The following is a 13,106-nucleotide window of genomic DNA, read 5'->3' on the forward strand; positions in this document are numbered from 1 at the left end:
AGATGACAGGAAAAGATAATGATGAATGTTGGAGGGAATGTGGGAAAATTAGGACACCAATAATATTGTTGATGGAATTGTGAATGCATCCAGCCATTCTGGAGAGCAATTTGGAACTATGCTCAAAAAGTCATCAAACTGTACATATCCTTTGATCCAACAGTGTTACTACTGGGCTTATAGCCCAAAGAGATCTTACAGAAGGGAAAGGGACCTGTATGTGCAAAAAAGTTTCGTAGTGGCTAGAAATTGGAAATTGAATGGATGCCCATCAATGGCTAAATAAGTTGTGGTATATAAATTTATGGAATATTATTGTTTTTTAAAAAATGACCAGAAGGATGATGTCAGAAAGGCCTGGAGAGACTTACATGAACTGATGCTGAGTGAACTGAGCAGAACCAGGAGGTCATTTATATACTTCAAAAAAAAAATACTATATGAAGATCAATTCTAATGGACATGGCTCTCTTCAACAATGGCATGAACCACATCAGTTCCATTTGTTTAATAATAAAGAGAACCATCTACACCCAGTGAAAGAACTATGGAAAATTAGTATGAACCACAATATAGCCTTTACACTACCTCTTTTTTTGTCTGCTTGCATTTTTTATTTCCTTCTCAGGTTATTTTTATCTTATGTCTAAGTCCAACTTTTTTTTTTTTGTGTGTGTGTGTGTGTGTGTAGCAAAGTGACTGGATGATTATGTATACATATATTGTATTTAAAAAATAACTTAACATATTTAACATTATGGGTCTACCTGCCGTCTAGGTGAGGAGGTGGGGGGAATGAGGGGGAAAGTTGGAACAGAAGGTTTTGCAAGGGTCAATGCTGAAAAATTACACATGCATATATCTTGTAATTAAAAGCAATAATAAAAAATAAGTATTCCATATCATCTGTAAAGAGTGATGATTTTGTTTCCTCATGACATACTCTAATTGCTCTAATATATTTTTCTTCTCTTATTGCCAAAGCTAATTTTTCTAATAAAATATTGAATAGTAATGGTGATAGTGGACTGCCCTATTTCACGACTTATTTTATTGGGAATGGTTCTAGTATGTCCCCATTCCATAAGATGCTTGCTTATGGTTTTAAATAGATCCTAATGATAATTTTAATGAAAAGTCCATTTATTCCTATACTCCCTATTGTTTTTAATAGGAATGGATGTTGAATTTTATCAAATGCTTTTTCTGCATCAATTGAGATAATTACATGATTTTTATTAGTTTGGTTATTGATATAGTTAATTATGCTTATAATTTTCCTAATATTGACCCAGGCCTGCATTCCTGGTATAAATCCTACTTGGTCATATTATACTAGGGATAAATTTCTGTAATGGCATTGCTAGTATTTTATTTAAGATTTTTGCATCAATATTCATCAAGGAAATTGATCTACAATTTTCTTTCTCTGTTTTTACCATGCCTGGCTTAGCTATCAGCATCATATCTGTGTAATAAAAGGAATTTGATAGGACTCCTCCTTTTCCTATTTCTAAAAATTAGTTTATATTGTATTGGAATTAATTATTCTTTGCATGTTTATAGAATTCACATGTAAATCCATCTGGCCCTGGAGATTATTTCTTAGAGACTTGATTAATAGCTTGTTTTATTTCTTTTTTGTAAAAAGGGAGTCTTTAAATAATTTATTTTTTTTGTTAACCTGGGCAATCTATTTCTTTGCAGATATTCTTCAATTTCACTTAGATTTTCTGACTTATTGGCATATAGTTGGACAAAATACTATTGCTCTAATTTCCTCTTCATTAATAGAAAATTTTACATTTTCTTTTTTCAGACAATTTCATTTTCTTCTTTCCTTTTTCTAATCAAATTAACTAAAGGTTTATCGTTTTTGTTTATTCATTTTTTATTTTTTTAAATTAATTGTATAATCATAATTTTTGACAGTATGTATGCATGAGTAATTTTTTATAACATTATTCCTTGTATTCATTTTTCCAAATTTTCCCCTCCCTCCCTCTAGTCCCTCCCCTAGATGGCAGGCAATCCCATACATTTTACATGTGTTACAGTATAACCTAGGTACAATATATGTGTGTAAATACCATTTTCTTGTTGCACATTAAGTATTGGATTCCAAAGGTATAAGTAACCTGGGTAGATAGATAGTAGTGCGAATATTTTACATTCAATTCCCAGTGTTCCTTCTCTGGGTGTAGTTGTTTCTCTCCATCATTGATCAGCTGGAAGTGAGTTAGATCTTCTTTATGTTGAAGATATCCACTTCCATCAGAATACATCTTCATACAGTACTGTTGTTGAAGTGTATAGTGATCTTCTGGTTCTGCTCATTTCACTCAGCATCAGTTCATGTAAGTCTTTCCAAGCCTTTCTGAATTCATCCTGCTGGTCATTTCTTACAGAACAATAATATTCCAAACCTTCATATACCATAATTTACCCAACCATTCTCCAATTGATGGACATCCATTCATCTTCCAGTTTCTAGCCACTACGAAAAGAGCTGCCACAAACATTTTGGCACACATAGGTCCCTTTCCCCTCTTTAGTATTTCCTTGGGATATAAGCCCAGTAGTAGCACTGCTGGATCAAAGGATATTCACAGTTTGATAACTTTTTGGGCATAGTTCCAAATTGCTCTCCAGAATGGCTGTCACAACTCCACCAACAATGTATTAGTGTCCCAGTTTTCCCAAATCCCCTCTAACATTCCTTATTATTTGTTCCTGTCATCTTAGCCAATCTGACAGGTGTGTAGTGATATCTCAGAGTTGTCTTAATTTGCATTTCTTTTATCAGTAGTGATTTGGAACACTCTTTCATATGAGTGGATATAGTTTCAATTTCATTATCTGAGAATTGTCTGTTCATATCCTTTGACCATATATCAATTGGAGAATGGCTTGATTTCTTATAAATTAGGATCAATTCTCTATATGTTTTGGAAATGAGACCTTTATCAGAACCTTTAACTGTAAAAATATTTCCCCAATTTGTTACTTCCCTTCTAATCTTGTTTGCATTAGTATTGTTTGTACAGAAACTTTTTAGTTTGATGTAATCAAAATCTTCTATTTTATGATCAATAATGATCTCTAGTTCTCCTCTAGTCATAAATGCCTTCCTCCTCCACAGGTCTGAGAGGTAGACTATCCTCTGTTCCTCTAATCTATTTATGATCTCATTCTTTATGCCTAAATCATGGACCCATTTTGATCTTATCTTGGTATATGGTGTTAAGTGTGGATCCATATCTAATTTCTGGCATGCTAATTTCCAGTTTTCCCAACAGTTTTTTTTCAAATAATGAATTTTTATCCCTAATGTTAGTATCTTTGGGTTTATCAAACACTAGATTGCTATAGTTGTACACTTTTTTGTCCTTTGTACCTAATCTGTTCCACTGATCGACTGGTCTACTTCTTAATCAATACCAAATGCTTTTGGTGACTGCTGCTATATAATATAGCTTTAGATCAGGTATGCCTAGACCACCTTCATATGATTTTTTTTCATTAATTCCCTTGAAATTCTCGACCTTTTATTCTTCTATATGAACTTTTTTGTTATTTTTTCTAGGTCACTAAAATAGTTTCTTGGGAGTCTGAGTGGTATAGCACTAAATAAATAGATTAGTTTGGGGAGTATTGTCATCTTTATTATATTCCCTTGACCTATGTACGAGCACTGGATATCTTTCCAATTATTTAAATCTGACTTTATTTTTGTGGCAAGTGCTTTGTAATTTTGTTCATATAATTCCTGACTTTTCTTTGGTAGATGGGTTCCCAAATATTTTATGCTCTCAACATTTGTTTGGAATGGAATTTCTCTTTGTATCTCTTGCTGTTTCTTTTTGTTGGTGATATATAAAAAAGCTGAGGATTTATGTGGATTTATTTTGTATCCTGCAACTTTGCTAAAATTCTGAATTATTTCTAATAGCTTTCTAGCAGAGTCTTTGGGGTTCTCTAAGTATACCATCATGTCATCTGCAAAGAGTGATAGTCTGATTTCCTCATATCCTACTCTAATTCCTTGAATCTCTTTCTCGGCTCTTATTGCCGAGTCTAGGATTTCTAGTACTATATTGAATAGTAATGGTGATAGTGGGCAACCTTGTTTCACTCCTGATTTTACAGGGAAAGGTTACAGTTTATTTCCATTACATATTATACTTACTGACGGTCTTAAATATATGCTCCTGATTATTCTAAGGAATAGTCCATTTATTCCTATACTCTCAAGAGTTTTTAGTAGGAATGGATGTTGGATTTTATCAAATGCTTTTTCTACATCTATTGAGATGATCATATGTTTTTTATTAATTTGATTATTAATATGGTTGATTATGCTAATAGTTTTCCTAATATTTAACCAGCCCTGCATTCCTGGTATAAATTCTACTTGGTCATAGTGTATTACCGTGGGGATGATTTTCTAAAGTCTTTTCCCTAATATCTTCTTTAAGATTTTAGCATCAATATTCATTAAGGAAATTGGTCTATAATTTTCTTTCTCAGTTTTCAATTGACCTGGTTTAGGTATCAGTACCATGTCTGTGTCATAAAAGGAGTTTGGCAGGACTCCTTCATCACCTATTTTTTCAAATAGTTTATATAACATTGGGGCTAGTTGTTCTTTAAATGTTTGGTAGCATTCACATGTAACTCCATCTGGTCCTGAGGATTTTTCCTGGTGAGCTGATTAATAGCTTGTTCTATTTCTTTTTCTGAAATGGGACTATTTAAGCAATTTATCTCCTCCTCTGTTAATCTAGGTAGCCTATATTTTTGGAGGTAGTCATCCATTTCACTTAAGTTATCAAATTTATTGGCATAAAGTTGGGCAAAATAACTCCTTATTTCTCTAATTTCCTCTTGATTTGGTAGAAAGATCCCCCTTTTCATTTGTAAGACTAACAATTTGATTTTCCTCTTTCCTTTTTCTGATCAGATTTACCAAAAGTTTATCTATTTTATTGGCTTTTTCATAAAACCAACTCTTGGTTTTATTTATTAATTCAATAGTATTTTTTTTTACTTTCAATATTAGTGATTTCTCCTTTTAATTTTAGTATTTCAAGTTTAGTTTTTGGTTGGGGGTTTTTAATTTGGTTTTTTTCTAGCTTTTTAAGTTGCAGGCCCGATTCATTAATCTTTTCTTTCTCTATTTTGTTCAAATAAGCCTCTAAAGATATAAAATTTCCCCTTATTACCACTTTAGCTGCATCCCACAAATTTTGGTATTATGTCTCATCGTTGTCATTATCTTGGGTGAAATTATTAATTGTTCCTATAATTTGCTATTTCACTCAGTCATTCTTTAAGTTGAGATTATTCAGTTACCAATTACTTTTTGGTCTATTTACCCCTAACATCTTATTAAATGTAGTTTTTATTGCATTGTGATCTGAGAAGAAGGCATTTACTATTTCTGCCTTCCTGCATTTAATGTTGAGATCTCTATGTCCTAATATATGGTCAATTTTTCTATAGGTTCCATGAATTGCTGACAAGAAAATATACTCCTTTCTATCACCTTTCAGTTTTCTCCAAAGGTCTATCATCCCTCGTTTTTCTAATGTTCTATTTACCTTTTTAATTTCTTATTTGTTTTGTGGTTTGATTCGTCTAATTCTGAGAGTGCAAAGCTGAGATTTCCCACTATTATAGTTTTGCTGTCTATTTCTTCTTGCAACTGTCTTAACTTTTCCTTTAGGAAGTTAGATGCTATACCACTTGGTGCATATATGTTTAGTATTGATATGGCTTCATTGTCTATGCTACCTTTTAGTAGGATATAGTTTCCTTCCTTATCTCTTTTAATTAGATCAATTTCTGTTTTTGCTTGATCTGAGATAAGGATGGCAACCCCTGCTTTTTTGGCTTTACCTAAAGCATAACAGATTCTGCTCCAACCTTTTACCTTTACTCTGTATGTATCTCCCTGCTTTAAGTGTGTTTCCTGTAAACAACATATTGTAGAGTTCTGACTTTTGATCCAGTCTGCTATCCACCTCCGTTTAATGGGAGAGTTCATCCCATTCACATTTACAGTTAAAATTACTAATTCTATATTTCCTGCCATCATATTATCCCCAGATTACATGTTTTCCCCCCTTCACCCCCCTGAACCTCTTCTCCAATATTTAATTTATAGACTCCATTTGTGACCCACAGCCCTCCCTTTTTAGTATCCCTACCCCCTCCTTTTAAGTCCCTTCCCCTTTCTTGTACCCTTCCCTTATTCCCCTTTTCCTTTTTCCTTTTCCTCTCCCCCCTTTTAATGAGGTGAGAGAGGATTCTCTGAAAAACAAATATGTCAATTATTTACTCTTTGAGCCTACTCTGATGAGAGTAAGATTCACACAATATTTCTCCCCCTCTCTAAATTCCCTCAGATGTGGTAGATTTTCTATGCCTCTTCCTGGGATGTAAAACTTGTGGTTTTGATCAGTCCAGCATTATTTTTGAGGCTGATTTAACTATTGGTAATGAGGAAAGAAGGAAGTTTTCTATGTCTCTTCCTGGGATGTAATCCTTGTGGTTTTTATCAGTCCAGCGTTATTTTTGAGGCTTATTTAACTATTGGTTATGAGGGAAGAAGGAAGCTTACAAATTCGTGTGTATCTTCTCTGCCATTTTGGCTCAGCCCCCTTTTTTGTTTATTCATAAAACAAACTCTTAGTTTGATTTATTACCTCAATTGCTTTCTTATTATCAATTTTAATAATAACTCCTTTTATTTTCCGAATTTCAAATTTGGCATTTAATTGAGGGTTTTTAATTTGGTATTTTTCTTGCTTTTTTAGTTGTAAGCTCAATTCATTGATCTACTCTTTCTCTATTTTCTGCAAGTAAGCATCTAAAGATATAAAATTTCCCCTTATACCTGCTTTGTCTCCATTCCACACAAATTTTGGTATATTGTTTCATTGTTGTCATTCTCTTGGATGAAATTATTAATTGTGACTATGATTTCCTATTTCACCCATTCATTCTTTAGGATTAGATTATTTAATTACCAATTAACTTTTGGTCTATTTTATCCTGGCCTTATATTGAATGTGGTGTTTATTGCATCAAGATCTGAAAATATGTATTTACTATTTCTGCTTTTCTGCATTTGATTTTGTGGGTTTTATGCTCTAACATATGAACAATTTTGTATAATTTCCATGAACTGCTAAAGAAAACAGTAAACTTTCTGTCTTCATTCAATTTTCTACAATGATGTCTCTTATCTAACTTTTCTAATATTTTGTTTACTTCCTTACCTTCTTTCTTATTTATTTTGTAGTTTGATTTATCTAGTTCTGAGAGAGCAAGGTTATAATTTTGATTTCTATTTCTTCTTGCATCATTCTTAACTTTTCCTCTAGGAATTTGGATATCATACTACTTGGTGCATATATATTTAGTATTTATATTGCTTCATTATCGATGGTACCCTTCAGTAAAAAGTAATTTACTTCCTTATCTCTTTTAACTAGATCTAGCTTTGCTTTTTTTGCTTTTACTTGATCTGAGATCAGGATTTCTACCTCTGCTTTTTTTTTTTTTTTAACTTCACCTGAAGCATAACAGATTCTGCTCCAGCTTTTACCTTCACTCTGAATCACTATGCTTTAAATGTGTTTCTTGTAAGCAATATATTGTAGGATTCTGTCTTTTAATCCAGTCTGTTATCCATTTTCCTTTAATGCCACAGTTCATCCCATTCACATTCACAGTTAAAATAACTAATTCTGTATTCCCTGTCTTCTTATTTACCTTAAGTTAAATTTTTCTCCTTCCTTTACCCCTTCCCTCCTCCACAATATTTTTCTTTTGATGACCACTTCCCTTAACCAATCCTACCCCTTTAGAGCCCCTCCCCCTTTTTTACACTTTTCCACTAACATTTCTGTTTTCCCTTCTATTATTCTTTCCCTTTCTTTTCCTCTTTTCTCTTCCACTTTTTTTATGAGGTGAGACAAGTTTCTCTGTGAAACCAAATATGTTTGAGCCAAATCTGATGAAAGTAAGTTTCACACAATGCTCATCCCCCTCCCTCCTTTCCCATAATTATAATAGGTTCTATTTGACTCTGTGAGGTGTAATTTCCCTTATTTTACCTCCTTTTTCCTTTTTCCATTATGATTTCCTTTCCACTTCTAGTTTTTTTTTCATATTAACATAATAAAATCAAATTACACTCGAACTCTTTGATACCCATAACAGAAATATGGTTCTCAAAAGTTCTTTCTTTTTTACCTTTTTATGTTTCTCTTGAGTTCTGTGTTTGGAGATCAAAATTTTCTTCAGTTCTGGTATTTTCATCAGAAATAGATGAAATGCACCTATGTCATTGTATATCCATCTTCTTCCCTGAAAGATAATGCTATTTTTAGCTGGATAATTTATTCTTATCTGTCTTCCATGTTCCTTTGCCTTTCAGAATATGAGATTCCAGGCCCTTTAAGGTGAAATCAGCTAAGTCCTGAGAAATCCTTAATTGTGGCTCTTTGTTTTATTTTTGTTTTCTAGCTGCTTGCAATATTTTTTCCTCACTGTGATAGTTATGAAATTTAGCCACAATATTCCCTTGAGTTTTAATATAGGGGTCTCTTTTAGAAGGTGATCTTTGAATATTTTCATTGGCTAATTTATTTTCTGATTCTAAGATAGAAAGGAACTTTTCCTTTATGCTTTCCTCTAAGATAATGTATAAATTCTTTTTTATTATGACTTTCAGAAAGTCCAATAATCCTTAGACTATCTCTCCTAAATCAATTTTCAAGGTCATTTCTTTTTCTTAGGAGATAGTTCATATTTTCTTCTAAATTTTCATTTTTTTTGTTTTTGTTTGACTGATTCTTGAAGTCTTATTGAGTCATTCACTTCCATTAATTCTAATTTTTAGTGTATTGTTTTTTTCAGTTACCCTTTTTAATTGGCCAGTTGAATTATTGTTGTTGTTGTTGTATTTTCATTACATTCTTTTTCCATTTCACAAATTTTGTTTTTCTGTGGATTGGTTTTCTGAATTTCTTCCAACATATCTTCTTCTGGGAATGTGTTGTACTCCAAATGTTTGTAAGTTCTTTGATTTTAAAACCAGTTTAGAGGCTTAATCTGCTGTTGATTTGTGAGGTCAGAGGAGGTCACAGAAAATCATGTCTGCTCTTCACCATCTTGGTTCTGTCCTCTCCTCTGGAGATACTTAATATTTGTTAATTTCAAGTTTCTTTTGAGCTACTGCAATTCGTCTTTGGTCACAGAACACAGTGCATACTTTCATACAACAATATCATGGTGGGTATTTTTTTGCCAGTGTATCCCATGTGTCACAAATGATTCTAAAGTTCTTCAAAGAGACTATGAGTGTATCCTTATATTATCTCTAACTCCTGTGAGCCCCTGCCTTGTGTGAGTTCACCATAAAATACTGTTTTAGGCAAATATACTTCTGGTATCTGAACAATATGGCCAGCACAGTTGATTAAGAAAATGACTCTCCCTGTGACCATCATAGATGATTTATGTTATTTTTCTTTATAGAGATGGACAGTGGAGGCATTATTTAAATCCTTCTTATGACATATAACCCAGAAGATTTTAGTCTGTTTTTGTATGAAAAAAATACCATCTGCCTTGTAACTGTCTACTAGAACAGAAGCAAAACCAGACATTTTGCCACATAAAAGAGCCAATTGCCATTCAAAACCTTTTCTTCAATTAAATATTGGGTGAAAAAAAGGATTGATTTTATTCTAAGTTATATGGTCAATAACTTCAGCATTGATTAATGTAAGTCTTTCTCATCTCTCTAGCTTCATGTTCTCATCACTAAGCAATGTGGCTCCATCTGTGCATAGTAGCTGAAATACACCATAGATTTTGACCCATAAATAATCTTCAAGGAATCATAAAAGGCCTTTGAATTATTACTATCAGCACAGAATATTTCATTTATATTCTAATTGATCCAAGAATCTCTATCTCTAAGCTTTGTTTGAACTTTAATTTTAATGTGGTTTAATGCTGACTTCCAAGAGATGAATGAACTATCTTTTATATTAGTTACTATTCTTTTCTAAACATTCACACCCACCCATCTACATAGATTCATTTCCAAATATGTGTGAATATAGTATATACACTGTGTATAAAGACATATATACCCACATACACCCACACATATATATGTATATGTATGTCTTCCTTCTTTGAATTAATTCAAAGTGAGGGTCAAACATTTCCTGTTTCAACTCCAATTTCTTCCACATTATAATAGCTCTTATTTTTAAACCTTTTAATATGAAATTAATTTTTCATTTTTCTCTTTCTCTTTCCTTTTCCAAGTATGTTGTAATTTATTTTTCAATGTTTTTTGAGATATTTCCAACAAAATGGAGTTAAAAATATAACTTCTTTCTAAGTAGATTCCTACTAATTTCCCAATTCAATTGATGTTGCTTTTCCCAATAACATTTCACATTTTTTCCCTACGTTTACATTATTTTGACTTTGCTTTATTGTTCCTTGATGCCTCATAGAATCATTTGCTTCCATTTGTACAAAACTTATTTTTAAGAAATTATTTTCCAATGCCCATTAGCACCACTATTATTTCATATTGTACCATAAATGTGGGCTTTTGGCAAAAAGAAAATAAAAGATAATTAAAGGAATAAGAATAAACAATGAGGAGATAAAACTATCACTCTTTGCAGATGACATGATGATATACTTAGAGAATTATAGAAAATCATTTCAAAAACCTATTTGAAACAATTCACACCTTTTGCAAAGTTACTGGGTATAAAATTTACCCACACAATCATAATTTCTATATATTATTGACAAAGCCCAGCAGCAAGAGATAGAAAGAGAAATTTCATTTAAAATAACTATAGACCAAATAAAATATTTATATGTCAACTTGTCAAAACAAATCCAGGAATTATAAATTATATAAACACAATTACAAAACATTTCTCACAGAAATAAAACTATATCTAAACAACTGGGAAGATGTCAATTGCTCATGAGTACTCCAATCTAATATAATAAAAATGAGATTCGTTATTAAATTGCTCTGCTTGTTCAGTGCCATATGAATCCAACTGCCAAAAGTTATTTTATAGAGTTAGAAAAAAAAAGAACAAAATTCATTTGGAAGAATAAAAAATCAAGAATTTCAAGGGAATTAATAAAAAAAAGAAAGGATGGTGGTCTAGCAGTACCAGATATAAAACTATTATAAAATAACAGTCATTGGCATTATTTGTTACTGGCTAAAATAATGTATCAGAAACTCAGTATAGACTTCTTTCTCAAACGCCATACCAAAATAAGGTTAAAATGACTATGTGATTTGGGCTTAAAGGGTGATGCCATAAACAAATTAGGAGAACAAGGGATAATTTACCCCTCAGATCTTTAGAAAATTCAGGAATTATGACCAAATAAGAACTAGAGAATATTATGAAGGCAAAATGGACAACTCTAATTACATTAAGTTAAAAAGTTTTTACATAAATAAAACCAGCATAAACAAGATCGAAAAATAAGTGTAAAACTTGAAAAAAAATTTACAATCAGTGTTCCTGAGACATAATGATCTCATTTCTAAAATATAAAAAGAGCTGTGTCAAACTTATAATTATACAAGTCATTCCTCAATGAATTTTCCAGATGGTGAAAAAAAGCCATCTAATGTCATATGAAAAAGTGTTCCAAATCACTACTGATAAAAGAAATGCAAATTAAAAGAAGTCTGAGGTACCTTCTCACATCTCTTATATTTGCTAAAATGACAGGAAAATATAATGGTAAGTGCTGTAGAAGATGTGGGTAAACTGGGACACTAGTGCATTGTTGCTGTAGTTACCACTACTGGGTCTGTATCCTCAAGAAATCATGGGGGAAAGGATGCACATCTGCAAAAAATGATTATAGAAACTCTTTTTGTGGTAACAAAGAGTTGGAAAATGAGTAAATGCCCTAAGTTCAGGAAAGGGTGAAAAAGTTTCGGCATATAAAGTTAATGGAATATTATTGTTACATAAAAATGATGAACAAGCTGATTTAGCTAGAAAGATTTGTATGAACTGATGGTGACTGAAAGAAGTAGAATCAGGAATATATTGTACACATTAACAACAATATTGTGCAATGATAAACCAGGAAAAATTTGATCCTTGTCAGTGGTTCAGTAATCCAAGGTAATCCCAATAAATTTTGGATAGATAATTTGATAGACATTTGCATTCAGAAAAAGAATTATGGTAATTGAATCTAAACCAACACATACTATGTTCAATTCTTTTTCTCTGCAGTTTTTTTGGGTGTTTTTCCTTTTTGTTCTGCTTTTTCTCTCCCAATATGATTCATAATAAAATGTGTATTTTAGAATTAATATACATGCATAGCCAGAAAAAACATTTTTAAAATGAAACAATTTTCTTCAGGGAGATGTTGTCCCTCTTTTAACATTTAAGCAATTTATAATTTTAAGCAGTTATTTTCTTTTTAAAAATAATTTATAATTATAACATTTTTGATAGTACATATGCATAGGTAATCTTTTTTTTACAACATTTTCCCTTGTACTCCCTTCTGTTCCAAATTTTTCCTCTCCTTCCCTCCACCCCCTCCCCTAGAGGGCAGGCACTCCCATATATATTAAATATGCTATAGTATATCCTAGGTACACTATATATGTGCAGAATTGAATTTTGTTGTTGTTGTTGTTGCAAAGGAAGAAGTGGATTCGGATGGTAAAAATAATCTGGGGAGAAAAACAAAAAATGCAAACAATTTACACTAATTTCCCAGTGTTCCTTCTCTGGGTGTAGCTGATTCTGTCCATCATTGATCAATTGGAATTGGATTAGCTCTTCTCTATGTTGAAGATATCCACTTCCATCAGAATACATTCTCATACACTATCATTGTTGAAGTGTATAATGATTTCCTAGTTCTGCTCATTTCACTCAGCCTCAGTTGATGTAAGTCTCTCCAAGCCTCTCTGTATTCATCCTGTTGGTCATTTCTTACAGAACAATAATATTTCACAACATTCATATACCATAATTTACCCAACCATT

The sequence above is a fragment of the Sminthopsis crassicaudata genome, chromosome 1, assembly GCF_048593235.1.
Source record: "Sminthopsis crassicaudata isolate SCR6 chromosome 1, ASM4859323v1, whole genome shotgun sequence".
NCBI classification, from domain to species: Eukaryota; Metazoa; Chordata; class Mammalia; order Dasyuromorphia; family Dasyuridae; genus Sminthopsis; species Sminthopsis crassicaudata.